Here is a 19,877-nt window from a genome sequence, read left to right as displayed (position 1 = left end):
AGCAAAGAAACAGGATTAACAGATGTGATGAAATGGATGGTAAGGCTTGGCAAGCACTAACAGCTGGATTTAAAACCAGTGGGGAGAGCAGAAAGGGAAATTAAAGGGAATGGTGGGGGGAGGTTATTATCATGATGATCATCCTAATTATTACCCAATGTTTCCAGTGTGCTGGAATAGTCAGTCAGTCCTTATGGATATGATTTCTCCGAAAAACAGGACAACAAGAATTCCTAAGGGCTGGATGATTAGGAGAAACCCAAAGAGTTATCTGGGAAGCGTTTCTCTGCATAGAAGAGTTCTAAGACAGGTACCTGGAAACAGAAACTGGAACTCACTGATTCTTCATTTGGGCTGAAAGAGAAAAGGCAGGTGGTGGAAAGTCTAGCATTTCTGTCTTTACTTTATGTCTGTTTTTTTTTCCCCTTGGGTTCACCTCCTTACTTCTGCATACAGGATTGTTAAGGACTCAAGGGAATGCTAAGCTATCTCAACCTTCATCAACGCTAAACATACAGAGGGTAAGTCATTGTCCTATACCCACAAATAATTTGGAGTTCAGGAATCTGCATAAAACCTTGCAAATCAGACATCTTTGACAACCCTGCTCAGATGAGAGCAATCATCCAAGAAGGTGAGGCTGTATTGTGGAGACTCAATCATCTTCCAGGAACCCCCTGGTTGCCATCCCTCAAGTGATGGCAGCTATGAAGACTCCTTCAGTTTACCATGCAAACACAGGACTGGGACAATGAGCAGAACTGCTTAATTCCATGTGTTTCTTGCTCTGTACCTCATATCTTCCTCTATTTAACCCTAAAATCCAAGTCAGTAGCCCAAAGATGGACCAGGCCTAGCTTGTTAGGGCTGCTGGAGCCTGGGATTTCCCTGTAAAGCTGTAGTTACAGTAATCTGAAGGAGATTTTAAGTTGAGCATGGTGGCTCATGACTCTAATTTCAATACTTGGGACTCTGAGTCAGGAGGACTTCTGTAAATTGGAGATGAGGTTGCAGAGTAAAACCCTGTATCAAAAAGAGTAGGGATGGGGAGATGTCTGTCTCAGTGGTTGAGAGCACTGGTTCCTCTTCCAGAGGACTTGAGTTCAATTCCCAGAACCCACAGCAAAGCTCACAACTGTCTATAACTCCAGTTCCAGGGGATCTGATACTCTTGCACAGATGAACACAGGCAAAACATCCATGCACATAAAATAAAAGTAAATAAAAATTTAAGAGAGAGAGAGAGAGAGAGAGAGAGAGAGAGAGAGAGAGAGAGAGATTGGCGCTGAGTAAAAGGGCAACCACAGTGTTGATGGCAGAAGACTGTGCCTGTACATATATGCTAAAGAGTATGGATTGTAAAACTGAGAAGAATGGAAGAAAAAGCAATAGGCAAGTCACAGTCACTGATGAACAAGAGCACTATGGGTAAGACTATGATATTGATTTTCTGAACCATAATTTCAGTGGAACTTCAACACTGCCCTGTGATGGAACATGGCGCTCTCCACAACAATGTCAGAATTAATTTCACAAAGCTTGAAAGCTGGTAGTAGTGGCATCTGCAGGATGAAACAGTGCTGTTAGAAATGGAAAACATTTAATATTTGAAACCTTTCCTGTGGCACCACGGACGTATATTCATTAGAATTAAGCATCAGAAAACTCTGAGAAGGTAAGTCACCTGTGAACTCATCACTCTCACTGTGGAGCTCGTCAAACACTCTGTGACTTGCCTTCCTGTTCACTGGAGACTCAGCCACCAACTGCAAGCTGGAGGGTGGGGGAGCCCCTGGGCAGAAAGCTCTGATGTGTTTCGCTCTCTGTCCCTCTGTGTCTGTCTCTCATCCTGTCTCCCTCTCTCTTCCACCTCTCCTCTTCTTTCCCTCTGTCCCTTTTCCTCTCCCCTATCCCTCTTTTCTCCCTCCCCCTCCTCCTCTCCCCTTTTCTCTCTCCCTCTTTTCTCTATCCCCCCTGTATTTATCTCTAACTCTCTCAGATTTTATTTTAATATTTAAATATTTTACATATACCACATAGCAAGTATATGGACAAGACTGGTAACATTTAAAAAAAATGTTTCCCTTTCTTGACATATAGTCTCCTGTAGCCCAAGCTGGCCTCAAACTCCCTACACAGTCAAGGATGACTTCCTGGATACCCCGCCTCTGCTCCCCAAGGGCTGCAATTAGAGTCCATTGTCATCACAACTGTTTACTGGAGAAGCGTATTTTAATGCTTCAAATTTCTAGCAAAACCACTAGCCAAAGAGAATCAAGTTCAAACTCATGTTTTGAAAAATTAGATTGGCTTGCAAACAGGAAATTGAAGATGCTGCATGATAGAGAGGGTACCACTTTAGTAAGGTTGCTGCTGAGGGATGTGAGAAGGCATTAAGCGCCTACAGACCAGCCAGGGCTGAGCTATGTTTTTACAGTAAGATTAAGAGAGGTAGCCAGATGTGTTTGTACACACTTATAATCTCAGCATTGAGGGTATAGAGGCAAGATGACCAGAAGATTAAGGTTAGCCTTGGCTACAAATAGAGTACCAGGCCTTCCTGGGCTATATGAGACCCTGCCTCAAAAAAAAAATCAAAACAACTAAACAAATCACCACCATAACTAAAACAAAACAAAGCAACAAGATGAAGAGGAGTGGATACTAACCACAGGATTCATGCTGTCATGTGGTAAAGTGGTTGTTCTGTTGTCTATGGCTGCTAAAAAGACCTTGCAAGTAAGTTTGGTATCTCTGCCCTTCCAGACTAACAGCAAGGCAAGGCAACGTCTTTCTACTTCAGACTTTTAAAACAGGTTTTATATCAGTAGAACCATATCAAGTTTGATTGTGTTTATTAGTGTTCTACAAGACAGCTGTACTCATTGATATCCACTTGTGTGACAGTCCAATAAAACTGTGAATGTATGTTGTTATCCAGAATGACAGTGTAACGACATGTTAATAATTAGACTGTCTTGATCAGAGTTACTACTATGATGAAACACCATGACCAAAAGCAAGTTGGAGAGAAAGGGGTTATTTGACTTACACTTCCACATTACTGTTCATCATTAAAGGAAGTAAGGATAGGAACTCAAACAGGGCAGGAACCTGGAGGCAGGAGTTGATGCACAGACCATGAAGGTGTGCTGCTTACTGGCTTGATCAGCATAGTTTGCTCAGCCTGCTTTCTTATAAGAACCCAGGACCACCAGCCCAGGGATGGCAACACCTAAAATAGGCTGTGTCCTCTCCCATCCAATCACTAATTAAGAGAATATCTACAGCCAGATCTTATGGAGACATTTCCCCAATCAAAGTTCCCTCCTTTCAGGCAACTGTAGCTTGTGTCAAGTTGACCTGATACTAGCCAACACACAGACCAATTCAGTGTAAAAGTGCTCTAGAGTTTAGAATTTCAATCTAAAGAATAGAGTCAGTGGGAACATTGAAGATGAACATTAGGGCTGATGAACTCTGGGAACAGGGCATTAGCCTGGGTTGGAGGAAGGAAACAGGTGGAAATGAAGGAAAACTAAGCTTCTCACATCCTGCGGTTTTTCTTGTTGTTTGTTTGTTTTGTTTATTGTTACCTTCCCTGTGAAGCTCATCTTCAAGACAGACTGAAGCTCCAGACAGCAGTTTCATAATGATTCTTCAAAGGTAAAATACTGTTCTTACCTTCTCTCACTCTTGGAACATTTACAAATGGAGCATTCCTAGTACCAGGCTCAGAAGAAGCAAAATTCTCCAACACCCTGTTATTCTCCTTCCTCCAGCCCTCCGACCATGATCTCTTCCTCTCCCCTTTGATGTCTCCTCTTGGCATCCTATTCCCTGTTCCAAGCTACATTTCCATTCCTTTACCTCTCATGGGACTGTGTGTATGTGTGTGTGTGGGGGGGGGTGTCCAAAATAAATACAGAGAAACCTGGGAGTGATTTTGCTACTTAGGAAAGGTTAGGCAAGGCAGTGATGAGCCCTTTAAGAAGTTGCTGAGGTTGGCGATGGAACAATGCAGAATCGGCAGATGCAAGTGTTTACATAACTATTGAAGTCAATGTGAAATTCTTAGGTAAGGGGAAAAGCTTTTGCCCAAGAGAAGGGTATATATAGAATAAACAAAACTATCGGGGACAACAAAGCAACAAGAAGTCAGGGTGTGTCAGAGTGGACTGAGATAGAAACAGAACTTTAGTAGACACAAAAAGAAAGATTAAGGGAGTAGGGGGTGGATAGATGAAAAGGAGATTCTGTCCCTGCAACTTTGTCATTTAGAAAGCATAGCTGTGGGCTGGAGAGGTGGTTCAGCCATTAAAAGCTAAGGATCATAATCAAAGAGACTAGAAATGACAGATATGTCCACTGCTTGGGAGTCAACTGATCCTGAACTGTGAGCTACCTTAGGGAACGTGGAATGAGAAGACAGAAAAGGGTGGTGACAATTTAAGTGTCTTTATGACATTTTTTGCTATTTTATATTGTGGAAGCTGTGCTGATTTGGTGGTGGTGGGAAAATCATGAAGGCTGAGTTAAGTCAGTGATTAAAGTACATCTTCACTTGGGCTGTCAAGTGACTGTGATTTTCATTAGTATCAAAGAGGAAACCTATATTTCTTATTAAGAAGAAAACATTTTGAATTTTTATTTTCTACTAGTAGGAGAGGAAGGAAGAAATAAGATGCATAGAAATGTTCTAGGAATGGCTGAAAACCACTAGTATAAGGACCTAATGCAATGGACAGAGGAAACTTGTCTTTTAAATTTTGAATAAATGCAATCAGAAGATGGTGTTAGAGAAATAACCATGTTGAAAGCTAAGTTGCAATTTATATGTGTATAGAAGCATTTTAGGTCTAAGAACAAGTAAATTTGAAAAATTCTTGTCAAACTACCCAATCCACAAGGGATTTGCCTTCAGTCTTAGAGCAATATAGTTAAACTCAATAAGGCATAATGAAGTCTGTTGAGGTTTATAAAGGGAAATAATTTTAAAATGATTCAAATTACCATAGCATGAATTCAGTCAGGGACAAAAATAAAGCAGTTAACCTTTGTGGGACAAAAGGTAAACGGGAAAAAACTTAAAGATATTCACAGGTTAAAGCCAAACCATTTGGTATTTTAAAAGTGATCATCAAGAATTAGGTCTGAAGCCCCACAGGCAGGAACACACCTGTAATCCCAGCACTCAGGAGGCAAAGGGGGGAGGACTGAGAGTTCAAGTTTAGTACAGGCTACACAGTGAGACTCTGAATCAAGAACAAAATGAAAATAAAAACAGAAACAAACGGCAAGAACAAAGAACTGGACGTGAAGTAAGGAGTAGCTTCATATTCCATTTGTGAAAATGGAGAATTCATGTCATTCAAATTAATGTATATGTTCTAAATAGTCAACACTAACATATTCAATGATGGGCAACATTTTCTTTAAGAAGTAATATTTCTTATGTATTCGTTATGACCATTCATCAAAAAATCATAAAAATAAAATAATATAACTTGACTGGTTTCATAAAAATCAAGGGAAGACTGAGAGTAATCATTAGGAGAACTAAGTGGAACACAATTCTTCCTGATGGCTTCGAATTTGTTTTCCTTCACTGATTATAACTTGGTGTTTCCAGGGGATTCCTTGGGTATTCATCAAAGGCATCAACAACCTTCCTGATTTCACATCGGATGTTCTAGCTCTAGTTCTACTGCTATGATAAAGTATCCTGACAAATCAAAAGCGAATTAAGGGAGAGGAGAATTTATTTACTTACAACCCAGCTCACAATCTATCATTAAGGGACATCAAGGCAGTTACTCAAGGCAGAAGCTTGGAGACAGATCTGCTTGATATTTCACACAGGATTACCTCCATCCAATATGAACATCAGAGCTAAGTAAATAAGGCAGGGATCATGGAGGAATCTTATAGACTTAGATATTTCAATACCAACTTTAATAAGGGTTCTTAAAGGCTTTACTTTAAGGGAACTTCTACCACACCACTCACCAGAGGTAGTGAAAAAGAAAGGTTAATAGGACAAAGGGGAATATGGGCCTGTTTAGAAATATTTCTTTGGGGCAAATCCAAACTTTGTTGTCAGGTTATCAGCAGTTCAGTTCACTGGCATCAGCAGTGGTAGCTCAACCCACTCATAAACACCATTCATGAGTCAGCAACAGCAGTTCAATCCAGAAGAAACCACAAGGCTCTGCCAATCGGCCTAAGTCCTCCAGATTATCACGAGAAGTTCTTTGGTGCATTTCTCTTCATGAAATCAAGACAAATTATGATTGGCAAAGAAGCCAAGGCGAGCCAATGCCACAGCATCATCCACTGTCTGTTGGGTTATCCTTATACACTTTCCAAACATCACATGTCCTTTCAAGCATCTGCTCCAAGAAAACATCACATGTCCCTTTTCCAGGCAGCTTCCAGAAAAACACCACGTGTTTGTTCTCAGCAACACATCCTACCATAAGATAATTTCCAGAATCACATTACAGAATACAACTGAGTCTCCAAAGAAACCAGAAATTTCAACTTCAGATTCTTCTTGCTGGCTGGGAGATAGACTCATGCTCAACTAGATTTATTATACAGTTTAGGACCATCTTCCTAGGAAATAATGCCGCCCACCATGGACTGTGCCCTTCTGTATCAGTTAAGATCAAGGTAATCCTCTGCAGACACAGATCAACAGATCATTCTGATATAGAGAATACATCAGAACCTCATCTGGAGCTCATTTCCTAGATAATTCTAGGTTATGGTAAATTAGCAGACATCAGGTAACCTGCTTTGTTTGTTTGCTGTTGTTTTTTTTCTTGGTGGTGCTGAGGATTTAACCCAGAATCTCATGAATGCTAGGCAAATGCTCTGCTACTGAGCTATATCCCTGACCCTTAAATGGGTAATTTCTGATATGAAATTGTAATGTTTTTATTCAGCTGAAAACTGCTTCTCTGCAAAAGCATTTTGAGAATAAAGTCTTTGTGTGTGTTTCCTATGTGAAATGAGCAGTGTGGAATCTCTGGGGAAGTCTGAGGCCTCTTTCTGCAGAGTAGCTGAACAGCTTTGTGGTGTCAGGTCCCGGGGTGGCTGGAATAGAGGAGCTGAAATTTCCCTGGAGAAGGTAATAAGGGCAAAGACTGAATTTTTATTTTGCCTTAGGAAGTGACAAAGATGCCTTTTGGAGTTTAGAAGGAGCAGGACCCACACATTGTACATAAGGCAAAAAAAAAATAAAATTAAAAAAGTAAATATTGGATAACATTTGAAATATAAATAAATAAAATAACCAATAAAAATTAAAATTAAATAAATAAAATCTAGGCATTTTCTTTTTACTTGTCCTGAATTTCCAGGACCATCATAAGTGCCCAGTGTGTTTGCATCATAATCAATTTTCCCTTGTTTTCATCTGGTATGCTATTAAATGCATGGTAGTAAAAAAAATTTTCCCTCTTTTCATTTTATACATTCTATCTGATTACACATATAATCAATAGAAGACCATGGGTCAAACTCATCACTCCTAAATACCCAATATGAACTATTTTGTCTGGATAATATTAATACTTTACAGTTTTGTAGGTCTTCAGCTGCATGTCTTCGTTTTAAGCAAAATCCTTCAAGGCACTGTATGGCACTTAGTCCTTCATCCTTCTGACTCATGAGAAAATCGAACCATACGATGGTTAGTGATGAGTGCAGAAGGAAGAGAAATGCCCAGTGAGCAAGAGTCCTGGCTCCTTCCCTCAGGTTCAGATCCCTAGAGGATTCCATGATGTCATTCGTTGCCTCTTATATACCCATTATTTTCTTCTAATGCCTCTTATGGCAGGCAGAGCATCCTGAAAAGGTCACCTGTAGCCTGTGTTAAATGTGAAATCAAAAACTTACCTATTTGATGGAGACGTGGAAACTGTAGGGCTAGGTCAGTGCCAGAGTGAGAAGCTGCAGCCATATGTTTGATATGTTTGAGCTCTCTCTTCCCCATAGCCTTTGGTGAAGACCAAGGGATATGAGATACTGAACTGTCATCAACTAAAGGACTCATTTTGAGCAAGAGCTCCCCACAAGTGCCTTAGGAGACTCAGCTGCAGTAAGGATTACCAATACAACCTTGAGGTGCTGAATCAAGGTCCCTGCAGAAGTGGTATCCTCCGATTCTTGAGACTTTCACATTTGTCTCCAAGGAACACTCCAGCTTCCTGACCTTCAAGTTGTCCTGTGCCTTCCTCTGTCTGAACTAATGTGCTTCCAATCCATGTCTTTTTATTTTCCCAAAGGAAAAAGGAAAGGGCTCTTTTATTCTCTCTGAATCTTGAAGAGAGTGTAATTACTAAAGAAGCAGCTTTCGCTATTGAAATTTAAAAATATCCTCACCTTTGGACCCCGACCCATAAATCCTGATTTAATTGGTCCCAAGCATCGATTCTGTTTAATGCTTTCTAGTGATTTTAATGTGTATCTACAACTGAGAATCACTACTCCAAGGAAACCATAATAGAGGTGTTGCCAAGCAGCTCCAAAGGGAAGATCAGAGACACCACAGGAGGACATACCTTTGAAACTTTAAAGAACACACTTTTAGAAGACATTAATACCAGGTAAACTCCAATTTTGAAAAAGTGTCAGAATTATTATTATTATATATATATATATATATATATATATGTATATCGGTTACTAATATTATTATGTGTTTTAATTGGGTGAGCTCAACTTTTTGTTTTTTTCCTCAAGTTAAAAAGGAGGCGACTCACAAAATGTGCTTTGATAAAAACAAGAAAGATGGATCCGGTCAAAACTAACTAGAGGCATCAGGAATGGTTTGAAAAACCTGAAGTGGGAAAAGAGGCTATTTGGGTTTTTGAGATATGAGTTAGACTAAAAATGAGAAAGGAGAAGGAGGTGAAGGACTATGCTCAGAATCACAGCTGTGGTCCCAACACTCAACATGAAGGTCTTGCTTCAACTGCCCCACCATATTTCTTAACAGTATTTCTTAATACTTCAGGCTGTGGTTGTTGCAAGATCAAACAATGACACTGCAAACTTGGAGACTGAAGACCAATGGCATTATTCACTCAATTGCATTTTCCTAGATAGCCTGCAGTACTTGGCAGTGGGGGGGTGGGGGAAAGGGAGAGCAAGCTCTTGGTATTCAGTCAGAACTAGGCTCGTACGTTGCCTTGAGACTTCATGGGTATGAGAAAAACAAATGTTGAAACATTAAACATGTGACTCCCCCTCTTGCTTGCGTGGATCTCTTGATTGTCACATTAGCAAGCAGAAGCTTGGACACACCTGAGAAGAATTAGCTAGAACGGAGAGATAAGGAGAGTCCAGCTAATTAAGCAGGACTTTATTTTCAACTTGGACTTTTCAGAATAAGAGAAAATGATAGAAATAGCAGAGCTCTTTGGCCATCATTTATTTTCCCTGGGCAACATTACAGGATAAGTAGGGATAGAAAGGTATGGGCTCTCCATACCGTCTAGTGTTTCTAGTGTTGAGGAAGTCCTAGTGTTGAGGAGGCAGTGCACTTCCTGAGGTGTGTTGGGAAGTTTAAGTCCTCCCTAGGGACATGGCTGTGACACATGAGACAGTGTCGGGGCACCGTCACATTCTGATAGCCTTTCTGATGTTTTGACACACAGTTAATGTAAGGTAAAGCAGACTATCTGATGGAGTGGGGCTCAGTAAGCTCAAGCCTCTCCCTGTTTTCCCTTCCATTACTTCCACCGTTACTCTCACATCTTCGTGAGATCAAAGCCGTGTTAGCACGAAGGCACCCACAGTCTCTCAGGCTTTAATCATCTTAGGTTAAAAACTGCACTCCGCTTTCTCATCAGCAGGACTGAAAGTCATGGATGACTTTACTCCCACTTCTGAAATCAAGCACATTCCTACAGTTGAAAATATTTAGTAAATTCACATCTACATGCCTCTCCCATTCCTAAATGAGCCCCTTAAATTCTCTGCCTTAGGTCAATTCGGCAACATAAAATTAACAATAAAGATCATAGACCTTTATTCCATTAATAGATCACATTGTTTTAAAAACTACCTTGTGGCAGCCGATTATTATATATGTTACATCTCCTAGTCTCAAGGACTCCCCGCAAAGAATTTGGTAGTAATGTTACTTATCAATTTATGCCTTGTATACATTTAAAGAAACAGAACCGGCACCTTTGAAGACCTGTCTCTCTAATCCCAGTGGATTGAACACAGCACTCTGGTAAATGCAGAATTTCAGTCTTCATCCTTGCTCCAGTGGACAGGAAATTCAAGAAAGGCAGCTTAATAATATCCTCAGGTGATGTGTGCGTGTGTGCGTGTGTGTGTGTGTGTGTGTGCACTGACCTTTAAGAAATACTGCATGTTACGCACATTTATTTTAAGCCCACTGTGTGTGTTACCCGTATAGTGATGAAAGAGGTTTTGTTTTTTGTTTTTTGTTTTTAAATTGGAAAAAAGACTAGGGAGTAATACCACTGGTCTACAGGATTTAAAACAAGAATAAAAGCCTTTTGCATTTTCTGTGTATATCATCTTCCTATTGAGCAGCACCAAAAGATGCTAACATTCTTTATTGATTCATTCTGTATAAATAACTTTAGAGAGTAGGTTGGTGAAATTATGGATCTCCAGGTGAAACATCACCACACTAGAATTGTCTCCTTGGCAGCTACCATTATATCCTTGTAACAAGAACCCGAGGACGTCCTAGAGGGATGGCTCAGCATGTTTTCTATGTTCGTTCCTTTTGTCCATTTCCATATTCTTCCTGGTATGAGACAAACAATACAGAAGCCACGGTCACAGGGGGCTTTGCTTGTCGTTGACTATCTAGGATCCTAGCTCCTCTTCTCTCTACTTCCTAAATCCTTACCAGGCTAACCTCACAGAAAGCCTGTTGAAGGCTTCACTATATTCAAAGACCCTTGACTGACATTATAGCAAATAATAACTAAAGAGTATTTCTCAATTTCTTGATGTTAGCTGTGTGTGTTTGTGTGTGTGTGTGTGTGTGTGTGTGTGTGTGTGTGTAGTGTGTAAGGCCTCACATATGCCAAACAATGTACTTCATTCCAGCTCCTATCAATAGCATAAATAAATATGGGGAAAGTTCTGTACTTAATTCTAAATATTTGCTATAACTCGTGATAATTTATCATTCTATAAAATAAACACAGAAAATACATACCATTTCTGAGTTTGACTACAAATGGCATATAATATCCCTAAAATCATTAATCAATATCAATCAATCAATATAATATCACAAATATTACTAAAATCAATATCTGAGAAGTATTTATACTTTATCTAAGACAATACTGACTAGTATAATAATTTGATTTAACCACCTATTGTGGGCATTGGATGTCTGTGTTTCTCCAATATTCAAGTGTTAAAATCCTACCAGAAACTGGTAGGATTGGAAATGGAGGTCTCAAAGGGTGTAATTAGTTCAAATGAGGTTATAACTCTGAGGCCTTCATCTGACAGATTACCATATTTCTTGAAAAACAAACAAGGAAACAAACCAACCAATAAAGATCTCATTGGCTTTCTGCCTCATGGGAGCACAAGAACAAGCTTCCTTCATCAAGTGAAAAAGAGAGCTCAGAAACTAACCACGCCCACCTTAGCTCTGGAGTTTTCAGCGTGTAAGAAAGGTTGCCTAAAATGTCTATTATACATGAGCTTCTGTTACCAATTTTCTCTTCTACTATTATCATAAGGAGAACAGGGATACCTGTAGCCAATTTCATTGGGGGGGATCTTTGACTGTTAGAAAATGTGTTAATGTAAAGTTTTCTTTGGGTCTAAGAAGCTTCTCAGATTCTTGCATGTGAGCAAGCATTTTTCAGGGACCTATTTCCGTCTTACTCTCTGAACATACAATGTTTTAACAACTTTACTCGTTTTGTTTTTACCTCCTATGAGTTTCATGAGAGACTAAAAAGCCAAAACTGTCAAGTATATTATAAGTGTGGTAAATTCATACACCTCGAGTGACACAGGATTTTGGCAGAATGTTATTATAGGAAGGAGAGACATAAAATTACAAAAACTCCAAAGTGTAGAGGTTCTGTTCTCTGCTGGAGCCAATGTTGGTTCTGTGTCTGGAAAACATGCATAACCTATATATAATTGATATTTACAGAATGAATGATGCAATAAAAAATTGTTTCTCGGGCTGGAGAGATGGCTCAGCGGTTAAGAGCACTGGCTGCTCTTCCAGAGGTCCTGAGTTCAATTCCCAGCAACCACATGGTGGCTCATAACCATCTGAAATGGGATCCGATGCCCTCTCCTGGTGTGTCTGAAGAGAGTGACAGTGTATGCACAAACATTAAATAAACAGATAAATAAATACATAAATAAATCTTTGAAAAAAATTGTTTTCTCTTGAACTTCCACACCTAAGTTATATGGAAATTTTATTGATATGTGAATAGAAGTGAAGACCTCAGTTGTTGACTATTGTGTTTCTGAAGGAAGACTTTCTTTTTGGAAAGTCAATCGTGAACAGTTGTTTCACCCAGGTGTCTACATTGTTAAGTGTTTGTTGTTCTCCTTCCATTTATTGGGGACACCCAGTACTAATGCACACACATAAAAGTCTATTGCTTCTTCTGTAAAGTACTTTAACCAGCTAATGCTTTCCCCAGTGGCAAACACAACTCTTTGTTTCCTTTTTATTCTTTCCCAACTACTACTAAATGCAAGCAAAATTTAATTTTGTTTAATTCATTATTGTTTGGAGGATGTTGCCCTAAAAAAGCAGGTGTTCTTTTTTATTAGGTAAATTTGTTGTAATTAGAATAATTTGCATCCCACAGATGAAACACTGTCCAAATTCAATGATCCAGAAGTCTTTGAACATTAAAGGAAAAATGTGTATTGTTCTTTATTGCTCCCTGATGAAATTGGACTTGGCAGGAACAGAGTCTGGGGCAATGCCAAGTTTATTCCCAGAGTTTGCAATCAGCAAGCAAGCTGCACCAGAGACCAAAGAGGAGTGTGGTTCATGAGTAGTGAGCCAGCACTAGTCATTACCAGGGACAGGACAGGGAAAGGTCCTAGTTATTAGAAATAATCACTACAATGTATCATGCACTGGTTGTGGATCCTAACTCAAAATACCTGAGAGTTTAGAAGATGGCTTTTACAGAACTGCTTCGTCTGGAGGAATTACTCTGTTTTCTCTGAGAGACATTTGCTTATAAAATAAAATTTCAGAGACCTCTTATAAAACAACTATTCTATGACTCTCCAAAGATTGAACACAGGCTCCCGTAACCATTACATCTTTTCATTGACTAACCATGTTATAGCATCTAAAGTATTACTAGTGTCTTTTGACACAGATGAAATGGAGATTTATGTGTTTGTTTTCTTCCATTCTTTGTTTGTTTTTTTGTTTGTGGAGCTGACTGTGAATTCTGAAGTCCCACAATGCTAGGTAAACACTCTCCAGGCATCGATGAGATGGAAAAGTATTGTTGAATTGAGATCATAGATATGAAGTTAAGAGAGCCTGAAGCCTTGCTCTTACTCAACTTGCAAAGAATTTATGATGCTTTCAGGACTTCCGAGTCACAGCCTTCATCAGAGATAGCTGATCTGATATGTACTTAGTATTTTAACCCTGCCTTTTGACCACCGCAAAGATTTTATACCATGAACAATGTTAGCTATATGTTTACCTGCTGCAGTCAGTTTTGTTTTTTATATCCTTTTGTTTTGTTTGCTATAATCGGTCAATAGCAATGGTGTCTTCTTGAATGCCATTGTATTATACATTACAAACACAATATATATTTTGTATAATATATATTATGTATATTCTAACAATAATATATATATACATATATATATAATCTAACATCCAACATCAACCTTAGAATATATATGTATATATATATATATTATATGTGTGTGTGTGTGTGGTGTGTGTGAATATATATATTGGAATATATAGAAATATATGTGTAGGGGGATATATATATATATATATATATATATATTCCAAGGTTGTTGATGTTGGAAGTTAATGTGTATATACGTATACATATATATTATTGTTAGAATATATATGTATTATATATATTCCAAGATTGATGTTGGATATTAGATCCAACAACCAAGCAGGTGTTGGTTCCCCGAGAACTAGAGTTAAAACTAATAGGTCTTTTTCTTTGCAACGTGTTCTAAGATTGATTTGGTGACGGCTGTATGGTTCTTTCTATATAATAGTGGAGACATGAAGATTGCTTGATTTCTGAAAATATAAGACTTTTAAAACATGGAACTGTAGGGTACTGAGAGCTCTTTGGATCTCAAGTCCGAACTCAAAGCTTAGTACCTCTGTATAATCGTCAATATAGAGGTTTGCTGGGGAAAGAAAATTTCTACATTGGAGGATTCTTCATGTTTAAAGCTCTGACTCTAGCTCAAAGATCCCATGCTTGTCAGTTTCTCTCTGTCACAGCGGATGGTATTTTTTCTTTGGGAGCTTGAGGCTTCACTCATCTCCCTCTTGCTTTGGCAGCTGCACCAGGGGCCATGCACTCCCTGACTTGCTCTCCTACCGAGGTTTTACCTTCCCATGGTAGTTTTTAGCTCTTTTACATGATGTGTTCCCATAAAGCAGGATTTTTACCACATGACAGGTTTAAGGAGCTTGGTTGGGTAAACACAGTGTTTCAGTGGGAATGAGAACAGGTCTTCCACATCCCTTGACATCCTAAGCATAAGCAGAATTGCAGGCAAGAAATTTTGGCTAAGTTGAAATACTTCATAAGAATGCATTCCCCAAATACTATCACTAAATCAGGGATAGTGGATATTTTGTGATTATTGCAAAAAAGAATGGTAATATGGTGACATTACTTATCAAAATATATTGCTTTTTCTAGTTTTTACTGTATTCATCTGAAACAGGACTCATGAAGTTTTTTCACATGTGTCTCTGTGTGGTGTTTGCTGGTGTGTAGATACACGTATGCAGCAGACAAAATGTTTAAGGAAGATACGTTTCTTGGTTGATGTCCACTTCATGTATTAAGGTAGTCTCTTACTTGGACCCATAGCTTAGTGATTTGGCTAATCCAGCTAGCAGCTTCCTCCAGGGATTCCCTTTTTCAGCCTACTGAGTACTGGTGTTATGGGGTGGGGGGACACTTACCCAACAGACATTTACATGGGTGTTGAAAGTCTTGAAACTGGTCCTCACTTTAGTGAGGCAAGTGCTCTACCCACTGAGCAGTCTCTTTCAAATCCCTCATTGGATTTTATTGCATTCATTTCAAAAAACCATTTGTATGATGATCTAAACTTAATTTGCTTTATGTTCTTCATCTACTACCCAGTTATTCAACATTCACTTATCCTAAGGACAATCCTAGTAAAACAACGCCCTTAGCCCTACTTTTTTGCTGTCAAAACAAAATAAAGAAGAATAAGTTGCTTATAGGTGTGGTGGTTCTTTTAAAATATTCTACAATTGGTTTTGTTGATGGCTGCACAACTCTGTGACTAAAAGAAAGTAAATAATTAAATATTTTAACTATGGCAGCTGGGTGCTGGAACCGTGAGATTATTATTTGAAAATAAAATAAAATAAACTATCAATGTCTTTCTTTGAGTTTGTATTACTGTGATAAGCACCACGACCAATACAGCTTGGGGAGGAAAGCATTTGTTTCAGCTTCAAGCATAGAGTTCGTCACCCAGAGATGTCAGGGTAGAAACTCAAATCAAGAACCTAGAGGCAAGAGCTGGTGCAGAGGCCGTGGGGGAGCATTGTTTATTGGCTTGCACGTCTAGGTTTCCTTAATCTGCTTTCTCATAGCACCCAGGAACACAATGTCACAAGTGGCATTGCCCACAGTGATTTGGGCTCTCCTGCATTAATCATCAATCAATACAGTGCCCTTAGGCTTGCCCACAGGCAATCTAGTGGGGGAATTTTCTCAATTTCCTGCTTCCCAAATGATTATAACTTGTGTCAAGTTGACATAAAACTAGCTAGAACAGTCAATGAAATGTTTATGATCTGTTTCCAACAATTGTATTATTATCTAACTGAAAATCCAAATCAATTTCCTGGGATGATTTCTGAGCACACTGAAAAAAAGGAAGATAGTTACCTGATTGAAAAAGTCATTTAAAATGTACTGAATTTCTTCTTAATGTCAGACCTGGAACTAAATAGTCTCCTTCGTTTTATTTCATTCATGAAAGCAGGAGTAAGTTCCTTGTCTTGCTGTTAGAGTATTGTTGAGTACCTGGGCAATCCATGAAGGTGGGGTAGGTATGTAATACGAATAAATGAAAGTACAGGAGTTGACATGGCTGTGGGACAACTGGAACTCTCCCACATTGCAACTGGAATGCAAACCGGGGAAGGAGACAGACAAACAGACAGAGGTAAAGCAAGCTTATAAACTCTCAAAGCCAGCCCTCATTGATGTACTTCCTCCAGCAACCTTCCATGTCTATAAGTTCTATATCATCCTCAGACAGCGCCACCAACAGGGACCAAGTGCTGGAAGCCATAAGCCTCTAGGGGGGACATTTCTTATTCATACCTCCACAGTGGGGAATAAAGGAGGATTAAGAGCAAAATGTGCAATGGAACTTTCTAAAATCATGAGGAAAATCTCTGCATCTTTGTTATTGACTAAATGGAAATGAACACTTGTAAAAACTTACTGACTTACTCAATTAAAGTCGGTGCACTGTGTTAAATATGCATTGTATTCCAGCAAAACCTATTAAGAAAGAAGCATATAGAAATTCAAGTGAGTCCTCTAAAGTTATCTGCTGCAAACTATTAATTTCATTGTTGCCCAACACAGAAAAACAATTCAATAAAGAAATGGAAACAAACTATATAATTGGCAGTCAAGCAAAATGTACTCAAATTACAGATCCTCTGTGTTGAATAACATTATTCAGCACAGTTAAATTTCTAATTATTAAGAACATGTGGCAGCATGGAAAATATTTTTAAAACAAAACATAAACACATAACTAGAAACTCTGGACTACAAAGCTGACCTTTTATGGATTGCTGACATCGGAATTAATGAGATTCAAAAATCTAACATCTACAGTCTTAAAAAAATAGTAACTTATTCTCCACCTTCTTGATAATATCCAATCAAACTAGCCACAGTAATTAGAAATGATGCTTCCAGAAAACCTGTGGTAGGTAGAGAAAATCAATCACGTTGGTGTAAGGGAAATTGTTTACAAACTCCCCCATCATCCTTTCATGGTTAGCAATTAAAGGTCCTGTGGAAATTTGGAATGCTGACAATGGTCATTGCTAGCATTATAATAAATATTAATGCTTGTTAAATATTTCCTAAGTCAAATGTATTACTAAGCAAAGCAAATGCCTTTACTATTTCCATATATGATTTTTGTTGAATGAAATTTCTAGCAGAGTTTAATAATCTCTTAAAGACGATATAATAATGTACCAGTTTATTTTATCACCAGCCCCGGTACTGATAAATCAAGATCTTTACATAGTATTACATTTGATCAAGTTCTACTTATATCTAATATCTCAGCTATGATTACTATTGCTGTGATGAAACACTAGGACCAAAAACAGAGTGAGGAGGAAAGGGTGTATTTGGCTTATACTTTTACATTACTGTTCATCGTCAAAGGAAGTCAGGACAGGAAATCAAACTGGGTGGGAACTTGGAGACAGGAGCTGATACAGACGACATGGAGGGGTGCTGCTCACTAGCTTGCTCTGCATGGCTTGCTCAGCATGTTTTCTTGTAGAACCCAGTACTACCTGCCCAGGGCTGAACCTACATACAATGGGCTGGGTCCTCCCCCTGACAAACTACTAGTGCCCAACATGCTTTCTATGGACAGATTTTAGTAAGCCCTTTTCTTAACTGGGGTTCCTTTTCTCTAATGACTTTAATTTGTCTCAGGTTGGTATAAAATTATGCAGCAAACCTAATATCATAATGAAGCTTTAGTGGGCCCAAAAAGCATCATGACTTGAAATAGGATCCTATATTGATTTTTGACTGGCTCTAGGGAGAAATTTTTTATTCACAGAAAACGTTTCAAATGAAAATTTGGAAATGAATGTCTACTGGATTTAGATTCCTAGAGGTAACAACGCTGATGACTTATGACCAGTGCTTGTTTGCTAGATCTATAAATCTGTATCCTAAATCTTTTTGATATGGAATATGTACATTAAGTTGAACATGGAACATACATCACTGCTTCACGTGTTTGAATCCTGTTCCAAGAACCCACAGGGAGTTCAGCCCCGTTTGTTCCTGATCTCCATACCATGCTTGGAAAGCAGCCATAGGTGAGGGGATCTAATCTGCGTAATTTTAGTTTACAGTTTGACATTCCAAGACTCAAGAGGAAAGAACAAGTTGGATTTGAGCTTCTGTGAGGAGTTTTCAGAAATCAGAGTACAAGTGAGGCTTGAGACAGCTCTTTTGTGGACGCTGAAGGTGCAGCAGGAGTGCATCGTAGTGGGAGCATTTTATTAGACGGCAACATTATTTGGGGAAATATGAAGTATGAGAATGGCCCATTATGATGTCTCTCATCAGGAGAGCATGAAAGTGAAGGAACTCTAGCCAGGCTGCACACACGGCCTTGCTCTTCTCCCCGATTCCTTCTCCCTGCTAAAAACTGTTAGATTACATTCCTAAAGCTAACCACTCCACAAGGTCTATTCCCTTATGGCCGCTTCCTCCTTCTGAGGCTGACAACTAAAGTCCTGCTCTCAAGGTTCTGAAGCCCAGCAATCAAAACCCCCACTTTGGTTCACCTAATTAACATGTCCAATAAAAATTAAACATTTCATCTTACCACAGGCTTTCCCCTTTAACCTTTATAAACTGCCATTTTCCTCCGTGTCCTGTCTGTCTCTACTCTATACAGAGACAGTTCTTTGTTCCCCTCTGGGACAAATAAATATCCCTGTCCCATCTCCCTTGTTCCTTTCCCCTTTTCCCTCATCTTCTGTCTCACATCTTTGTCCCTTGTCCCTACCCTCTGTCCCTGTAGGGCAATTAAATCTTTGTGCTGAGAACTTGTTTTTGGGGTTTCTGGGCCAATAACCATTCCTTTCAGAAAAAGAATACATTTTCATACAAACCAGAGATTTCTCAAATCTAGCACGGGGTGTTTTTTTTTAAAAAAAAAAAATTGTGGTGTATCTTTGTGAGTGTAAAGTGTGCATATGTTTTGTGTGTGTGTGTGTGTGTGTGTGTGTGTGTGTGTGTGTGTGTTGAGGAATTATATGATCACATGAGGCCAAAAGAGGGCAGGCAATGGATCCCTGGGAACCGTAGTTACAGGCCTTTGCCTGATGCCTAGCTTGTGGTAAGAGTGCTAGGATCCAAGCTCCTGTTCCTGCAATTGCAAACGAGTGCTCTTAACTATTGAGTCATCTCTTGGGCCTGGCCTAGGACTTCTGTTTGTTTAGCTTGTGTTTGATATTTTTGAGACAGGGTATCCTATAGTTCAGGCTAGCCTGGATCCTCCTGCTTCCAAGTGGAGAATCACAGAAGCCCCTGTCTCTGCAGTGTCCAGGGTTACTATAGGTTTCAGAGGCAGATGCTCACAGCTAGCCATTGAACTGATCATGGGGTTCCCAATGGAGGAGTTAGAGTGAAGACTGTTGGAGCTGAAAGGGTTTGTAGCCCCATGAGGAGACAACAATACCAACCAACCAGAGCTCCCGGGGTCTAAACCAACAGCCTGGGAGCACTTAAGGAGGGATTCATGGTTCAGCTGTATATGGAAGGGTGGAGGGCCCTGTCGGGCATAGGTGAGAGAAG

The sequence above is a fragment of the Grammomys surdaster genome, unplaced genomic scaffold (genome assembly GCF_004785775.1).
Source record: "Grammomys surdaster isolate TR1022 unplaced genomic scaffold, NIH_TR_1.0 99, whole genome shotgun sequence".
Lineage (NCBI taxonomy): Eukaryota > Metazoa > Chordata > Mammalia > Rodentia > Muridae > Grammomys > Grammomys surdaster.
This window is presented reverse-complemented; position numbering follows the sequence as displayed.